The 19,276-nt window shown below is 42.6% G+C and overlaps 1 protein-coding gene across 4 annotated transcripts in view; it reads left to right on the top strand.

The window, feature by feature from the left end:
- The window catches only part of LOC111872794 (tyrosine-protein phosphatase non-receptor type 13), a 487,820-nt gene that overhangs the window by 16,946 nt on the left and 451,598 nt on the right, over positions 1-19,276 (top strand). Inside the window, exon 1 of one of the 4 annotated variants that reach the window (XM_023866974.2) lies at positions 2,162-2,551. The exons of the other annotated variants lie outside the window; for them this stretch is intronic. The gene's annotated coding sequence lies outside the window, so the exon portion shown is untranslated. Of the gene's footprint in view, positions 1-2,161; positions 2,552-19,276 lie in introns of those variants that run through there. 4 annotated transcript variants of the gene reach the window in all.

Consider the following 19,276-nt stretch of genomic DNA (forward strand, 5'->3'; position numbering starts at 1 on the left):
TGTGTTATTAGACCTGATGATGTAATGCCCACTATACATTATAACTGAGTATAGTATTTTTTTTTTTGCTAGTGGGGTGGGACTAAGACCCTTGTACAGCGGCCACTTCTGGCCTATTGTACCAGCCCTAGATGATAGGTGAGGGTGATTGTGGAGCAATTGGTGGAACTAAGATTGGTAGGGGAAACCGAAATACTCTGAGAAAACCTGCCCCAGCATGACTTTGTCCACCACAAATCCCACTTGACCAGACCCGGGATCGAACCTGGGCCGCTGCGGTGGGAAGCCAGCGACTAACCGCTTTAGCTATGGCACGGCCTTTGAGTATAGTAAGTTACTGCTATTTACTACAGTAGGCATGACCAAGGGCCAGTGAATGCTAGTCATAATGCTGGGTTCAATTCAGAATTAGTTTTGATTTTCAGCATAGAAATACAGGGCAAGTATTTCATTTACAACTGCAGTGTGTTACAGAGAAATAGGAGTTCTCAGATCTTTCATTGTTGTAATTTAAATAAAAAGGAGTCGCATGTTTAATATTCAACATGGGCACCAAGTACATTTAAAGCCTTTTTTCTGGTGAAAATCATTGTCCACTTCCCATGGTGAGCGTTGCTAGTGTCACATATTCTGAAGAGTCTTGACATTTTTATGTATGAAAGGCATGTCAAATGTATTAAATTAGTAGTTACAGTCAGTGTTATCCGGCATTGCTGCATAAATAAAATGCACTACTACAAGCTGGATAACCAAGACTTTAGTCCTCATAGAGAAATGATGTAACAGTTGAGTGAAGAAGACTAATAATAATCTTAACGATTTGTGCTCTTTATCTGATATTGCTACAGCAATTAAATCAATGTGAGATGGGTAATGCATGTAGCAGAGAAATGAGGAAATATCAAAAATGTACGAAAGTTTATTTGGAAGGCTATTTTGGGAACATATAGTTCAGATGGTACAGAATCTAAGACATGGGCTAAATGGCCGAAGAGTCAGGGTTTGATTCCTGGAAGGGTTAAGAGATTTCTCAGATTTTTGGACTTTGTCCATCACCTTTGCCTGTATACAGAGGCCATAGGATAATTTTAAAATGAATCTTAAGGTAACCAAGTTGTGAAGGTATGAGCTGGCTTTAAACGGCTCAGGATAAAGTTCAATAATAGGTTTGTATAGCAGTAGTGACGAACCTTCGTGTTTCAGCAAGAGATCTCGATCAATTAAGCGAATGTCTGTAGGATCTGAGGCTTTCACGGCGGTGGTTATGAAGAAGTCTATCTTATGGGATATAACTCGGTGCAGTACAGTGTTCAGGGTCGAAGAGTAAGCCGAGCAAGAAATCAGCATGAAGATGGCAGCAAACAAGGCTTCGGAAGATGGGGGCGATGTGTTCCTCCTAGAAGGCGGTTGACTTTCACCGGGCTACATGGCTTTATATCACAGAGGACAGAACTCTTCAAATAAATATCTTACACCTGCCACCAAGGGGAAAGGGGGTTATACTTTCAAGCCTATCCGACATTAGCGCATAAATTGTGGATTGTCTTAGGTAGGCCACACACCGGCATGTCTCAAGACATGTAAAGACGCGTCCACATTACTCCTGCTCGCCAGGCTTGTGCTCGTCGGGAGACTCGTCTGGCTTTTACTTGTGCCAGTAAATCTTCATCCACACTACTTCAGTTGCTCGCCAGGCTTCGGCACGTGAGGATCCGTATATTTACTTGTAATGTGTATAGGCTGTAGTCGTATTTTAATTTATTGGCTATAGTGTTTAAATTAAAAATTCGCTTGTCTCGTTACTTGTCATATCGTCCACATTACTCGCGAGCATAGCGAGTCACACGAGCACGAGTACGAGTAATGTGGACGCGCCTTAACAGTCAAGACACGATATCTGCGACATGGCGCAAAGAAAGGAGCACAGTTGAAAGGAATGAGGTTATGAAAGCCCCGCACACCGGTCTGACACATGATGCTGACGTCATGACTCAGACGGTGGTGCGGCGGTTTTCATAACCTCATCAATTACGCTCCTTTATTTGCGACATGGCGCAAAGAAAGGAGCACAGTTGAAACGAATGAGGTTATGTAAACTCCCGCACACCGATCTGAGACATGATGTTGACGTCATGACTCAGACGGTGGTGCAGCGGTTTTCATAACCTCATCAATTGTGCTCCTTTATTGCACCATGTCACAGACATCGTGTCTTGACTGTTACATATCTTGACGCATGCCGGCGTGCGGCTTACCTTAGATTTAATTTCGATAATCTTAATATTTCAGCCATATTAGTAGACACAGATTTTTTCCTGCTTTGGATTTTTGGTAATCTCTGGAAGCAAATCGGGAGTAGGAAGTAGTTGTGATCGTTGAGTCTTGTCAGGGATTCTGATGGCTGGACTCTCAATGCCGCTCAGTGCTACAATGTACTGGATCCGTGTAAGCAAGTTCTCCTGAGCTTCTGTGGTGTATTTAAAGTGTAAGAAACAGTGATATCATCATAACCATGTGATATATGTCTGCAAGCACCTGCAAGTGACTACAAGTAAGTACTATTTAATAAATTACCCATATGCGAAAGCACTGTGGTCTTAACCTCCCCACGTACCGCACTGGCATGTACTAGTACAAAAGGAAAATTCTGTATATCAACATGAACATTTCTAACAGTCAAATTTGGCCGCGCCATAGCTCAAGCGGTTAGTCGTTGGCTTCCAACCGCGGCGGCCCGGGTTCAATCCCGGGTCTGGTCAAGTGGGATTTGTGGTGGACAAAGTGGCGCTGGGGTAGGTTTTCTCCGAGTACTTCGGTTTCCTCTGCCAATCTTCATTCCACCAATTGCTCCACAGTCACCCTCACCTATCATCTCGGGGCTGGTACAATAGGCCAGAAGTGGCCGCAGTACAAGGGTCTTAGTCCCACCCCACTAGCAATAAAAAAAACACATCTTTCCATTTGACTTTTGTTTTCTACGAAACTTGGAAGTCGCAATAATGATTGTCCATTTTCGCTTTCTTAGTGTATGACCTCTACGTTACCTTGTCACCATGGCTTGACGCGTCCTCAGGTTGCGGATGGAGGAGACGCCCTCCAGGTATGGAGGATAGCTGCGAATATATTGAATAAACAGTCGCGGACAGCCGACAAGGGGTGGTCCTCCGGCTTGGGATTTGGGCCTGGGGCTAACAACTCCTCCCCGTAAAAATTAAGCTTGGTACAAAAGATCATAAGAAACATCGGACCTGGACATATTCCTTGGGACCCAACGAACGCTGGTCAGCTGCAAAAAGACTCCCACCTAGTGAATGGGTTACTTTGTCGGAGCAAGTTACCATCAGATAACGGCAGTTGTGCAGCGCTTGTGAATATTTTATGTCTCAATTTGCTTCGTTGTTAGCTGGTAATGTGGAAGCATTCCATGCGCGTAGTACTCCGTTTTATTTGCAGGGAGAACAATTAATTTGAGGACTTTTTTTATTGCTAGTGGGGTGGGACTAAGTCCCTTGTAATGCGGCCACTTCTGGCGTATTGTACCAGCCCCAGATGATAGGTGAGGGTGATTGTGGAGCAATTGGTGGAATGAAAATTGGCAGGGGAAACTGAAGTACTCGGAGAAAACCTGCCCCAGCGCCACAATTTGAGGACTTCAGCGTCCATCAGAATCCTGAAGGGGCCGTCCTGCGGTCATTTGTGATCTTCCTGTTTTCATTGATGCATTACGTTCCTCAGATGAAAAGAGAATCGACCCATTATTCCAAATAAATGGCAAATCGCCAGTCTTCATTTTCTCCTGTAATCTGAAAAAAGAAATGATAGATGTTCCTATGAGTCTCATTCTGTTACGAAGAAGAAAACTGAACTTTAAATTGCCTGGAAGCAGAACAAACTACTTTTTAAATTATTATTTTTATAAAGTAAAAACGAAAATAAGTTTAACGGTTCTTCAGAAATTGTGATCAGTGGGTATATAAAGCAACCAGACAGTGATCACACTGGCTCTGATTCACTGTCTACTGGCTCTGTGCTGAAACACAGATAATCAGAGCTTCTGTACCTTCTAGTATCCTTTTTCGCATGCACTGGCATTTTGTTTGTGTTCACTCGTGTAACAGTAACTAGGCTTGGCTTCCCAACACCCGACGCCACTAGCTGTGCATCCGTAACACGCAACGCTTTGCTGTTGTCTATAATCTCGTATACATGACAATTTAGCGGAAATTAATACGCAGCTAGGCTTACTGAACACGTACATTAAAAACATGTGTAGGGCACAAGGTTCCGAGGGCGAGGGCGAGGGTCATGTTACAACTGACGGTCGGTCAGTCTGTCTGTCTTGGTGTCGAGCCCCATTTCTTTTCAATGAAAGTTACCGTCCTGTCCATGTGTAGCGCCCTCTCTGACGAGAGGTCGGGTCTGTCATCTGTCAGTCAGTCTGTATTAAGTCTATTGTCTGTATTTACATACATTTACAAATACACACTTAATCCTTACTTCTATGTACAATATATACACAGCCTCTGTACAAGGTTCCCTCTAAGCCGAAGATGCAAGTGCGCAAGTCATGGTGTCCTATGCGCACCAATTTGTTTCGGTTGGGCAACCCGGTTGGGGGGTGGCGGGGGCAGCGGTTTTCGAAAAGGGTCCATAACAGACATTACATTCATAACCTCCTATAAATAACAAAACAAAAAATTATAGTATACTGTTTCATTTTGTATTTATTAATTGAAATTGACTATTCACTAAATCAATAAATGTTAGGACAATAAATCAAAAAGAACTAATCCAAACATTGAAGCAATAAAAATACGTGTATATACAGCCTTCGTAAAAGTTCACCAAATAGTATGAACATCTGTGAAAGTTTGAGATACTATTAGTGGTAGCGGCCTCCATAGTCTAGGGGTAACGTTCCTGGGTTCAAACCCGGCGGAGGTCGTGGAATTTTTAAGGGCGGAAAAATTCAGGGAACAAGTCCTGGGGGAGGGACTTTAAGCCGTGGGTCCCGTGTCGTAGATTTACGGCACATAAAAGATCCTCATGTCTCTAGGAGACCTCTAAGCAAAATTAGGCAACAAGTTTCCCGCCCAAGTAGTTTCCAATGCCTCTGGTAGATGGGGGAAATATCAGGTACCGAGGGCCGACCTCGCACCAGTACCGGTAGGTTATGGCGACAGTAGAAATTAAAGGGGGACGCACAATGGACCAATAACTGGTCTAAGTGNGTACACGAATAATAAAGAATCGAATTGAATTACTCTCTGTCCACCTCAACTTTTTTCGCTCTTCCAGAAGAAATAAACAGCGTCAAGATCAACTTCAAATTCATCACATAGATAGGGTTCGCTACGCATTAGCATTTCTATGTGAAAAACTCGAGTTTGTTACAAGACGTCATCTTGATATTGTTCATTAAGTTGAGCCCTCGTTAGGCAGCTGCACTAGATGCCTGAAATGTGGCACACACATCAAGTAGCTGGAAAAGAAATGTATGGTGTTGGTCACGATGTCGGAGTATATTTTCAGTGGGCCAGTTTTCATATTTTCCAGTACAACAAATTTGGAATCAGCAGGCGTTTCCATGGTTACAAGTGATCAAGAGATTTTTCTTGGATACTGATACACTATATAAGGGGATGTTCAGATGAGAATGAAGTCAGTCGTAGTTTAGGTCAGAACAGATCAGATCAGAATGAAGCCCGTCGTAGTCCACTCAGAAAAGAACGAGTCCTGGACAGTCATTTATTGTGGGTTATTGTACGTTATTGTGATTTCGAGTGATGGCAAAGGAGTGATCAATAAATCCAATCATCCAATCCAAACCCCTTATTATTAGTCACGACCATGAAAGCGTGACAGTATCACTCATATATCCCGTACGTAGAGAAACAATTGTGCCAAAAATTTTACATGATGTTTGAATGATAAAGAAGTAGTCCCTGTGTTTAATTAGTTAGGCACCACGCCATGAAGAAATATATGTACTCGTATGGTAGTGGAGGTATAGCTCCACGAGTCTTAAACTCGACATTACATAAAAGTGAGTGGATAATGTCAAGCTCCTGGCACTTTTCTCCTTGGGAAATATTTCTCTTATCCTTTGTGAAAGAGGCTGGGTGGGACCCAGAGCCAGTCTGGACTCTGTGAAAAACAGAATCTCCTGCCCCTGCCGGGAATTTAACCCCGACTCCTCTGTCGTCCAGCTCATAGCACAGTGGCTAACTGGGTGAGCTATCCCGACTATGAAATAAAAATAAGTTCTGAAGTTCCTTGAACGCCCTTTGTAATTTTATAAGTTTGTCAATTGACTGAGTTGGAAAGCAGCATTATCGGAAAGAGGCCAATGGGAAAGCCAAGGAAAATATGGGTTAATGCAGTGGGAATAGACAGTAGAAAATTCTGAAAGTGAGAACCCGGAAAAGACCATCTCCAGACAGGCAAGTTTCGAGGAGGCCAAGGCCCCGCTTTAGCCTGTCGTGCTATAGGAGGAGGAGGAGGAGGAGGAGAAGAAGAAGAAGAAGAAATTGACTGAGTCCAAATCCTTTGCCTCTGGAATCTGACATGAAGCATATTGACACGCATCCTGGTAACGCGACAAGTTTTTAATGGGTTTCGGAATTAGATGAATCGATTTATTGGATATTCGCCAGGCGGAACTACAATTAGTTTTAAGACAATCTTACCGCGACTATAGCACTTCGTAACTAAGAACAATATGACACCTCATAAACTAAAGTTTTCATTTCTGACTTCTGTCAGTTTTCTATCGTATTCTGCCTTCTGTTGGCCAGTTCTCTCCCTCACGTAGGTTCTGGTCGAACCGCATGGAGATCACCTCCTTCAACAGTAGAGTTGTCGCGTCCTTCGCTGTTAATGTGCTTTGGAGGTTCGTTGCCATGGATATCGGCCTTTAATCAGTCAAATTTACACTGCGCGTACCAAAAGACTAGTAACCGAAGTTCTGTAGTTGTCTGTGTTACCTAGGAAGTGTGTTTACCGTGCCGTTGCCTAGCTGTATATGTTACAATACTCTGTATGAAGCGAGTTGTCAGTCGCATGAATTCAAATAAAAAGGATATTTCCGTTATTGTGTACACCAAGATAAGAAACGGTTACGAAGATATGCATTTCCACAAACAGTCTGCAAAAGAACCCGGGGGCATAAACTACTTCTACTTTATTGTCAAAGTATCCGTCAATAATGCAACAATATAAAAGACTTTATAAATATGTTTCACACTAAAAATGTATTTCAATATTTTTGATGTTATTAAAATCATTACGTGTCAAGAGTACACTAAAAGCATATTCTATACATTAAAAGTTATTATCCAATTTTTAAAATTGTTGCATTATTGACGGATACTTTGATAATAAGGATGATGCCTCAACGCAGCGGGATGCTGAAATATAATACTTCTACTTGTCTTGACGGATTAGGCAAGTTAAGAGTACCTTCACCTGGCAAGATGTCCCGAGCTTGATGTTTTTGTTATTCACTTTAGTCTCCTCTCTCGAAGTCTGTAATACTGTCTTATTTTCTGCTACGTGATATAAACTGTTCTATTTGCATGGGCTGTTCACCATTCGTAATGTACGTAGTAATGTCTTTCGACTTTATCATCAACTTAAAAATTTCTGGTACTGAAAAAAATTACAGAAAATATCCTAACAATTTAACTGAAGCGTTATTGTTATTTGTGGCGTGCTCGTCGAAGTCTCGGCCGTGGAATAGGCTTTCGTTAGTCTTCTGTAAGGCCGCGCCATAGCTCAAGCGGTTAGTCGCTGGCTTCCCACCGCGGCGGCCCGGGTTCGATCCCGGGTCTGGTCAAGTGGGATTTGTGGTTGACAAAGTGGCGCTGGGGCACACAATCACCCTCACCTATCATCTGGGCTGGTCCAATAGGTCAGAAGTGGCCGCAATACAAGGACTTAGTCCCACCTCACTAACGATAAAAAAAATAGTCTTCTGTAAGTTTCCTATCCTCTGCAGTCGAATGACGACATTTTACTTTGTCATATGTGACGAATGCGTTCTCATTCATTTCTGTTCATCATGCAAAATCGTATCTAATTGAGTTTTATGCTTAATTACCTCTACAGTTGTGACAACGTAGGTAAACTATGGATCAGTTATACAATTACGAAGCTCTAGACTTTTCTACAAATTCAATGTTTCGTAACTACGTTCATGTAATGGCAGGGCGCGTGATATGTTGCATATTTTGTGTATTGCTTCAACTGTATTCATCTCCTCGGAGGCTATTGGACATGCCACTCAGAGAGATTGAATTTCTCAAACCAGCGCTGCAAGCACTCTAACTTCATTGGCACAGAGATCGAATTTTTGTCGATATCAAAATCCACGGGTTACGAGCAACCAGTGGGTGACATCAAGGGCGGATTTTAAACTCACATTATAAAGTTATATGAGGCATCAGAAAATCCTAAAATCGTGTTCTGTCACCTCTGCACGGACGAGATGTTTATCGCGGACGCTGTTCGCTCGGCACAAACCAAAAGAAATGAATTACAAAATTACATTATTCGTTATCCTGGTGCAGTCATGTCTAGATGTTCACCGTGAACGGGACTCCGTGTCTGAGGTTCTTGGTAGTCATAATATTGAAGCGGAATTTGGCATTTAAGGGAATTAACCGAAGTGTTGCCACAACGATATCAAACATGAGTGTCTTTGGATATGAACCGGTTTGTCTGTTCTCACTTGGTTTGTTTGATTTCAAGGTTCTTTTTTTTTATTGCTAGTGGGGTGGGACTACGTCCCTTGCACTGCGGCCACTTCTGGCCTATTGTACCAGCCCCAGATGATAGGTGAGGGTGATTCTGGAGCAATTGGTGGAATGAAAATTGGCAGGGGAAACCGAAGTACTTGGAGAAAATTTGCCCCAGCGCCACTTTGTCCACCACAAATCCCACTTGACCAGACCCGGGATCGAACCCGGGCCGCCGCGGTGGGAAGCCAGCGACTAACCGTTTGAGCTATAGCGCGGCCAATTTCAACAGTAAGTTCAACCTCAAAATGACTAGGTTGAGGTACTAATGACTTTAGTGTATGTATTTCAGTGCGCTCAACGCATTTTTTTAGAGTTTTATTCCTACGCCCAACCACCAACATGGAGGACCAGGATATCTCCTTTCGACCTGTCCGGCTTAACTGAGAGAAGTCATTCTTCCTTTCAAAATGCTGTGGGAATCTGCTAACAAGCATATCACCCTTCTCATTCTTTACTAAGTTGGTTTTAGGTTGACAGCCCTTCTTTAAATTAATTTTTGCCTGTCTGGAAGTTTATAAAATTCTTATTCTTACTGTCTGTTTTAATTTAATTAATACTATCTTTCAGATAATTTCTATTTTTGTTATTTAATTGTCTACTAGCTTCTCTTCTTAACATTATCTCCATACATTTGGCCCGTATCCTGAAACCTTTGCAATTTGACTTGTTTCTTTTGATATAATAGTTCTGAACTTTGTGTATCAAACCATGGTTATTCAGCTTTAATTCGTGATTACATGAACACACTTTTGGCCGAAATTCTTTCTAATAGTTCCCCAAGCTCTGCTGATATCCACATAATTGAGGTTTCCAAAATCTGCAAACCCATTTTCAGCCTTAACTTGATACATTTTTTTACATTTCACCTCCTTTAGTTCCTTGAGATTGAATCTCTCCATATGAAACATTTGCATTGCTCGTTTACATACCGGCAGTCTCTCCCTAACATTTTCAAAAAACGAAAACTGCGTTATTTCTAGGCCCATTGCTTCCAACACATGGCCGAAATTGACGTGAAGATTTTATCTTTTCCTAGTCTTTGCTATGCTCAACTCCGACATTGAACTGGGTCAGCTTGCATAGCTGCCTGTTATTGTCGGCCTCGAGGCGGTGAAAGGTGGACACGCCCTTATAGGCCTTGTAGACCTTCCTGACCTCTCATATTCAATAAGGTTTGGCAGATGTGCCTGTGAGAGCGGTTGTAATGGTCATGTGTGTGTGTGTGGGGGGGGGCTGTGTTGTTTACTTCCTTTCTTCACGCTCCAGTGTTGCTGGACATTGTCCGTACGTTAAATATACACGACGTTTTTAAGTGATCGATTGTCAGTATACAGGGTGTGCTACCTCATTTATGTAACATTCAAGTTAGTATTAAAGGATATGGGGTGTGAACCTTACCAGTACCAACTATACAGAAATTAAAAATCAATGAAATATACCATCGAACATAGGAGTTCCTTGAATAATATTACACTTTCTCATTTTAATGGCCCACATTTGATTTTCGGCCCAGACCTGTCTATCCTGACTGAGATTCTGTGTGGTTCTCATGCATTATTTCACGGCCAGTGCCCATGATGCTTGGCCATGGGTGCTAGGCCTCATGTGTCTAGACTTCTTTTAATACTTTTGATGTTCATATTAACTTCCGCTGATTGTTTGTGTTATGTTTGGTTTATATATCCTATCTTGTGCTGGTGCTGGTGTCTGGAGATAGCGACTAGCTCTATCCATTGAGTCCAGCTGAGTAGACTTTTGCCTGAAGACAGAGACATAATTCAGTCTCCGAAACGTGTTTTAAATAAAAAATGAGACAATGGATGGTTTACAAGAAGTCAATAATTGAATTTGAGATAGATAATCGAAACTATGACAAGGGTATTGCATTGTGGCACCTTACAGTCATATGTTTCTGATTGGAATTCGTGCAGTTTTATTATATTGCGTAAACTACTTAGAGTACTGTGGTAAATATATTCCCCACCTTCTATATCATTATAAATTTCATCTTGATCACACAGCGTGTTTATGTGTTTCCACGCAACCGCAAGGAGAATCCGTGTTCATCTTTCCGTGACTGCAGCACAGTTACCACTGTTATAAACCAAAAACACGCTACACTGAAAGCCTAAACGTTAAAATATCACGTCAATTGAATTTATTTTGCAAACTTCGTTTTACGGCCCAGGGCGACGATACATAACCAACTTGAAAAAAGTAAAATTTTTGCCCTCCATCGTTTAGGGCCCGGGGGCACGCGGTAGCGTAGTTGGTTGAGGGGCTATGCTACAAGCCGGAAGATCGCGGGTTAAAGTCCCGATGAGGTGACTGGATTTTTTTTTCATTTGACCTAATTCTTCCAGCCGCACTATTACCCTGGGTTCGATTCGGCCTCTAACATAAATGAGTATCAGGAATTAACTAAATAATTTTCCTGGGGAGTAAAGCGTGGCCGGCGCGTAAGGCTGAGAACCTTAACGCCATCTTTGAGCCGATTGTCTAGATAATGTGGGACACTCAACGTCTCACAACCCTATGGGCCTTCACGGCCTGTTACAGGGAAAGCTTCACTTTTTTACTTTACTGATTTAGGGCTCAACTATGTGTTCATTTCAGGGACAATTTTACTTCCCTTCCAGTAGGTCCCATATACCCACTCCTTCGTAGTACGCGAGTTCCCCGTAGTGAAGGAACGACATTTTTCTGTCCTTGCCTGTATATCCACAGTTCTCCTCTACTGGACAAGGCGAGGCCCTGCGTCATCTTCCTGAGCCGTACGTCCCGGTGAGACTCAGGTCTCGCCTCTTTCACATCCAGTCTCCTAACCCTTGCCCGGAGGAGTCACGCAGGTGAATCCGGTGACTGTGGATGTGCCCCGTGGACGGACGCACACAAGTACAGACACGTGCGCTTGCGCAGTACTCACGCGTAGGGGGACAAACACGCACCCACTGACGCACTCACACGCCGTATTAAAATGTTCTAAATCGTATTTTAATGTTTACCCATCAGGGAACATATACAGACTTTGGTGGGATGTAAGAAGACTTGCTTAGATTCAGGATTTATAGCTTACTCGACTGACCACAGTTGCACTCAGTTCACGTTGTGATACAACAAGCATCATGAAGAAATGTCGCTTTGTGCATTATGGTGGCAGGACAAATTCTATAGAAATATGAAGGACGCTGTAATAAATGTAATGCCATAGAATTATGTTCGGGACGTACTTGGTCTGAATTTCGTCCACGATACCGATATTCTGACAGGTGTTTCGTGGTCGTCCTCAGTTTCTCCAGGTGTAATATGGGATAGTACCTTAAAATCGGCAGCTTCCTTCTCCCCTACTCGTCGAGGTAGGTCGAAGCAGAGCCGAGATGTAGAACTCAAAATACACACGCCAAACGGGAGGGGGGGGAAGACTCCTATAATTCCCAGAAAAATCGTAAGTCTTGAAGGAATGCCATAGGTGCGAACCGCTTATAACTTCATGGTATATGTCTATTTGTGTTTATTTAATACCAACCGGTGGTAAAAATAACCGGTTTGCTGCATAAAATTATAAGGACTTTTTTTAGTTTCTAATGTTAACCACAGGGTACTCTGCGTTTAACCGTAAGAGGAAGACAGCCAGAAATGTCTGTTCTATAGGAATGGTAAGATTCTTCAGCCCTGCATTCGCGATAATTTATATTCCAAATATCACTTTCCAGTGTTAAACGGAAGAGAAACAAAAGGACTAATTAACATGCCTGTTCAATAGATGTTATTTGAGACGTTACTAAATTTGTAATACTAACAGCACGGTTCACAAGAGACTTATATTCTAAACTGATGTCGCAAGCATATTTCTAGAATAGATCGCAATTTTACAGATTTGATACACGTATTAAAGATAAGCAGCGGCACGCACACAGGGAGCCTACACAGAATAATACCTGAACAGTGCTGAAAACAAGAAGTAGCCGCTGCAGCACTATAGACATAGGGCTGGTACCCCTGAGAATTTTAAATTTTTAAATTTGAAAAAATTTTAAAGACATTTTTAAAATTGGATTTGAAGATTTTAAAAGTGCTAGTTTTTAAAAATCAAATTGACGTGTGTAGGTTAATAAATATTTTGTACATATCGAACAGATATCAGCGGGGAGGATTCTGATATATCGAAACCTGTTAGCAACGGAGAAATGAACAATTGGGAAGACTAGTGTTTTTTAAATTCTAAACTACGTGCAGTGTAACAGCTACGTGAGAGTATACACCTGATGACGGCCATTTACGGCCGAAACATGTAGTGTAGAAGAAAGTAAGACGAAGGAACTACAATAAATTGTTGCACTTAGGACGGAGTTTGTGTCATATATAGTGAATAAATTGGTATAATTTAGTTATGTTCAACACGCTAAGTAATACCTATGTAATACCTATGTAAATAAAACTAATGAGAGCAAAATTGTTAATATTTACCTCAATACAACATAATAAATTGATAATTATAATCGGCTCACCGTTGGTGCGCCACTTCTGTCACTGCTCCACGTTTTATGATGATTCTCATCTTGTACTGCTTCTACCTCCCGATCTCTTCTTGGTTGTAGCTCCGACCACTTTGCGCTCCTCGTTGCTTGAAAGGGTACGCATGTGAGATGGTAAAGAGTGATTGTTTGACGACAGTAAGCTTACTTGAGTAGCTTACGATTGGGATAATAATTTCGCAGGTGATTTATCTGGGTTAGCCGGTCTACTCAGGTGTTGGCAGAGATGAGCTCTAGTCTGGCGTCATATCGGGTCTCGCTCTATCAGGGCAACAAGAAACTTATGCTAACAACTTTGCACAAACACAATCTAAATTTTATGCAAGACTAGTTGTTGTTTTCTTTAGGTTGTTATGTCAAAATTAGTTAACTTCATTTTATTTAAATGATCGCTTCTTTATTCTGTGTTTATTCTTCTATCACTCGATGTTCCGGTACCTTACGTTACTTTTACCTTTGCTAAGTGAATTGGTATAAATTTTGACAATGTACAAGTTGTGGCTGTGACGACACGACGCAGTTTTGCGTCCATGAACTTTAGAAATTAGAAGACTTTGGCGAATGAGCTCTCCGAAATAGCGAGCTTCTTCGAGCCTGAACTTCCAAAGGAAGGTCCTCCCTGAAACAGGACTTATTGGTCCAGTTAAAATTTGGGAATTCACCAGAAATTTACCATTCCCAGTGATATAGCCTTGCTGTGCGATTTTAGCCCATAAAGTCTCAACGACACTTTTGACAGCAACTTGATGTATAGTCAGCTTGGCTTCGGTCTCCGGACTTCCTACTTTTGAGTTATTGCTAGCACTAGCTGTCAGATCTCAGATTACCGACCACTAGCCGCTATAGATAGAACAGCTAAAATTCCAGGAAGCGTAGCGAATGATACATCCTGTCCACACAGCAAGAATGAGCTTATGTCAGCCACTTTCTGAATGTAAATACGATGTATGTAACTAACTGCTTACTCCTAGGGACGTAGCGGCTCCCGTAGTCTAGAGGTAACGTTCCCACCTCATGACTTGTGGTACACGGGTTCAAATACCCGGCGGAGGTCGTCGAATTTTTAAGGGCGGAAAAATTCAGGGAACAAGTCCTCCGGGAGGGACTTTACGGCACGTAAAAGAACCACATATCCCGCCCAACAATAATCTCTAAGGCCTCTGATAGATGGGGAAAGCATTATAGACACCGCTAAGCAAATGGCCGAACCCGCTTGCTCGGCGGGACTGATGGTACGCACCATTTATCGGTAGGGTATAGAGGCTGGTTGAATATCATAGAGGGAAGCACAATAGATCAAACTGGTCGCGGTGCATGGGAAAACCCACCCTCTCTATATAACTAACTACTCCTAGGGCCGCGCCATAGCTGAAGCGGATAGTCGGTGGCTTCCCACCGCGGCGGCCCGGGTTCAATCCCGGGTCTGGGCAAGTAGGATTTGTGATGGACAAAGTGGCGCTGGGGGAGGGTTTCTCCGAGTACTTCGGTTTCCTCTGCCAATATTCATTCCACCAATTGCTCCACAGTCACCCTCACCTATCATCTGGGGCCGGTACAATAGGCCAGAAGTGGCCGCAGTACAAGGGACTTAGTCCCACCCCACTAGCAATAAAAAAATAGCTGTTAAATAACCCTCAATAATGTTTGAAAAACTAATATGTTGTGACATATAGAGCCACTGCTAGGGAACGAGTGACAAATTCGTTTCCATGGAGATAGATTCTTGGAAACCAACACCTTGCTGTGCGATAAAAAGACGTGTCCATGGAAACGGGGTACAGGTGATCAACAGGCGTTTCCGTGGACACGGATGCGCTATATAAGACGCTGTTCAGATCAGAATGCAGTCAGTCACAGTTCAGATCAGTATAGAATTGGGCCAGTCGGAATGGGGAAGTGTATCTGTAGCTCCACCATTCCTGACTTCGGCAATATGAATGGAGGTGAGGGGTCAGCTTCACGCCCCGGTCGCTTTACCTCAGGGGAAACAGCCCTCCGTGCCAATTGCATAAGTGGCTGGCCGTCCAGCCCGTCGCTATGCCGAGTGAGAAATAAAAATGGCATGTAGCTGATGAGGAAAGCAAGTAAAATTATTTATTGAACCAAATATTTCCTCTCCGTTTCCTGGGTTGCCTGCAGCTGCGTAACGATTGTAGATCAGACACATATGGACACAACATGCTTTATTGAAAATAGTCCAATTATTCGCCTCCTGACCTTAGGCAGAAGTTACATGGGACGTTTCGTATATTTCGGTGAAATAGTACAGTATATAATGATCGCTTTACATATCCAGCACAAAGGCCCGAACTCAGGAGAGCTGAAGAGTGTTTCCAAATGTTAATGATATCTGTATTTCTTGAAACACATCCTTTGTTTCGCCGTATTTCTGGCCCATTGTAAACCTATCAAATTGATGAAAATATAAATATATATTTTACAAAGTTTGGCTCTTTAAACTCCAGGGAATCGATATCCAGTAACTTTGATGGACGACACCATGGCAGTGTCATACACCTGAAACAGATGTATACAGAGGTATAAAGTTTGATACCCTGCATCTAACGTTGCAGATGTTTCTAATGAGTGTTTTTTTTCTTATGTCGGTAGCTTTTCTCTGACAACATTGCTTCCTAGTTAGTTAGTTAGTTAGTTAGTTATTAGAGAGGGTGGGTTTCCCCATGCACTTAGACCTGTAGTGGTCCATTGTGCTTGTCTTTATGATTTCTACCAGCCTCTATATCCTGCCGGTATTGGTGCTTACAATCAGTCCCGCCCAGCCAGCGAGACCGGCTCTACTGGCTGAGAAGTATCTATAATGCTTCCCCCATCTACCGGAGGTATTAGTGACTGCTGTTGGGCGGCAAACGTCCGCAATTTTGCTCAGTGACCTCCTTTGGAGGTATGAGGTTCTTTTACGTGCCGTAAAGCTACGACACGGGACCCACGGCTTAAAGTCCCTCCCGGAGGACTTGTTCCCTGAATTTTTCCGCCCTTAAAAATTCGACCACCTCCGCCGGGTATTTGAACCCGCGTACTATGAGTCATGAGGTGGGAACGTTTCCTCTAGACTACGGAGGCCGCTACATTGCTCACTTACAACAGACTGTGGACAAGCGAGGTTCAATGCACAGCGGCTTCAGACTTCTGCCCACTTTTGGTTCTGCGTTACATTTAAGGAATGAAAATTCGAAGTGGGCTGAAAATGGCATTTCGTCTTCGATATATTGCTTTAAGATTTAATTCTGAATCGAGCTAGACGGAAAGGAATAATCCATGAGAGCCGAAAAAGAAGACCAAACTCTATTTTACTAAACAGATCGATAAACTGATTGAGTTAAATATTGGTTCAATTAATGTTCCCTTGCATTCTGCGAGGGATCGAACTTGTAGCATTGAACCTAACGCCTTTTCTCGAATACGCTTAAAAATGTGTCATGTTTACGTGAAGTCTGCAAACAGTAGCAGATCCCTAAGTCCACCGCCGTAGAGGATTACAGATAAACTGCATACACGTCCAGTAACGAAACAGACTGTTTTGGCTAAATTGGGGACGGTGACGAGACATTTTTAACACGCACAGTTTTCTGTTAACGTCGAGTTTTTTTACACAAGACGTATCAAACATTCCCATTAGTACCTCATTTGAAAAAATGTTATTTAAATCTGAATATATATTTTTTTCATTCATGTATCCATCCATCTATCCAATCATCCATTCATTCATTTCATTCTTCTTCTTCTTCTTCTTCCTCTTTTATTCCTCTTTCTCCCTCTTGGAGCACAGGGCATCCGTGGAACGCTTCGTTTCACTTCAGTTTCTTAATCTTAGACAGTCTGTAGGACTCCTTGGACGGGGGATCAGCCCATCGCAAGGTCTCTGCCTAACACAAACACAGAATAAACACAGACAACAATGCCTTGAGTAGGATTCAAACCCACGAACTCAGTGTTCGAACGGGCGAAGATGTTTCATGCTTTAGACCTCGCAGCCACTGTGACCTGCTTTTTATTCATTAATAAATCGCAGTTATCCACAGAAATCACGAGAACATCAAAAATATAAGAAAAAGAAAAAACATTCTGTTTGGATCAAAATTTAAAACAGAAAATTTTGACGTGATAGAAAATGTTTGTGTCCAGATTTGAAATCAGCGTATGACAATTAATTTAAAGAGTTGATTTCCTTTTACATTATGTAAATACTTTTCGGTTAGTGCAATATTTCTACCAATATCAGAGTTATTATGCAAACGAAGAAGCATGTTCCTCGGGGTTGAAATATAAGTCGTTTTGCTCCGCCTTCATCTCCTTGTCGGGCCACCATTTTGCGCAACAGTCTGCATAGAGACGATCCCTAATTCGCCTTCTGCCAGCCCCTTCTCGCTCCCCAGCAGAATCAAGATTATTTTGCAAGTTCCCCCTCAAAACTCCTTCCCCGCTACACGTTGCCATCTTGTTACAATAATTAACCCCGCACAAGGGCAAACGGTGCATCCCATGGGGGTCATATCACCTGCGCAGTTTCCCAGTTTACCCCGTTTTCCGTACTGCTGCACTCAGTGATAACTGTTCTAGGGTTCTGAGAGACACGAAGGTCGAATATTCTGAATCATACAGTTCGAAGCCTGATCCACCCACAGTTAACGTGCTTTGTGTTCTTACTTATTACTTACTTACTTACTCACTCATGGAGCTGAGCCCTTCAGGAGGAGCCGCCAATTCTGCAGCTACTCAAGAACTTTCCAGCATTTTATGAAACCCGAAGGTTCATTACTGTGTTCACAAGAGCCCTCCACTGGTCCCTATCCTGAGCCAGACCTATCCAATCCATACCATCCCATCCTATCTCTCTAGGATCTATTTAATATTGTCCACACACCTACGCCATGGTCTTCCCAGTGGTCTCTTTCCTTCTGCCTTTCCCACCAATATCCGATACGAATTCGTCTCCCCCATTCGTGCTACATGACCTGCCCACCTCATCCTCCTTGACTTGATCATTCTAAATTATACTTGGAAAAGAGTACAAGTTATGAAGCTCCTCATTGTGCAGTTTTCTCCAACCTCCTGTCACTTCATCTCTCTTCTGTCCAAATATCCTCCTCAACACCCTGTTCTCAAACACCCTCAGTCTATGTTCCTCCCTTAATGTCAGAGACCAAGTTTCACACCCATACAGAACCACAGGCTGAATTATACTTTTTATAATTTTTATGTTTTTGGACAGCAGACGAGAAGACAAAACTTCTGGACTGAATGGTAGCAAGCATTACCCGAGTTCAATTTATTGCCTCATAATAGACTTTGTTAATTTCCTATGCGACAGTCTGAATAGGAACTAAGGAAAGGAGTCCTTGTTCACGAACTCTTTGCATAGGAAGGCAAGAATGAGCAACCGATCTCATGGGATGCAACGGACAACTGGCAAAGACAGCTCTTTTAAAATGAAATGCCTGTGGCCTTTCGTATTACTTTTGTTTGTATAGTGGTGTGATATAATATGGCTCCTTGGGGACATATGAATTACGTTAAAGGATACGGCTAGGAAATTGGGCGAGACCCAGGCTTGCTCAAGTGAGAACGACTGTAGAGAAACAAAAGTTTTCATGAAAACTTTATAATTTATGTATGGGTGCCTGTCTTCACATCAGACAGTGTAATGTTTTATGTACGGTACCTGTGTTATATATCAAGCAAAGACGGCAATGTAATGTTATTCCTCACATAAAGAAAGTAAAGAAGTAGGGAACATTTCTCTATACTCATCCTTCTGCAAAAATTCCTTAACAGCAACTACTTAAAAATAGCCGTGCCATAGCTCAGACGGTTAGTCGCCGGCTTCCCACCGCGGCGGCCCGGGTTCGACCCCGATTCAGGGCATGTGGGAGTTGTGGTGGACAAAGTGACACTGGGGCGCCGAGGACTTTGGTTTCACTG

This window comes from Cryptotermes secundus, unplaced genomic scaffold (genome assembly GCF_002891405.2).
Source record: "Cryptotermes secundus unplaced genomic scaffold, Csec_1.0 scaffold79, whole genome shotgun sequence".
Classification (NCBI taxonomy): Eukaryota; Metazoa; Arthropoda; class Insecta; order Blattodea; family Kalotermitidae; genus Cryptotermes; species Cryptotermes secundus.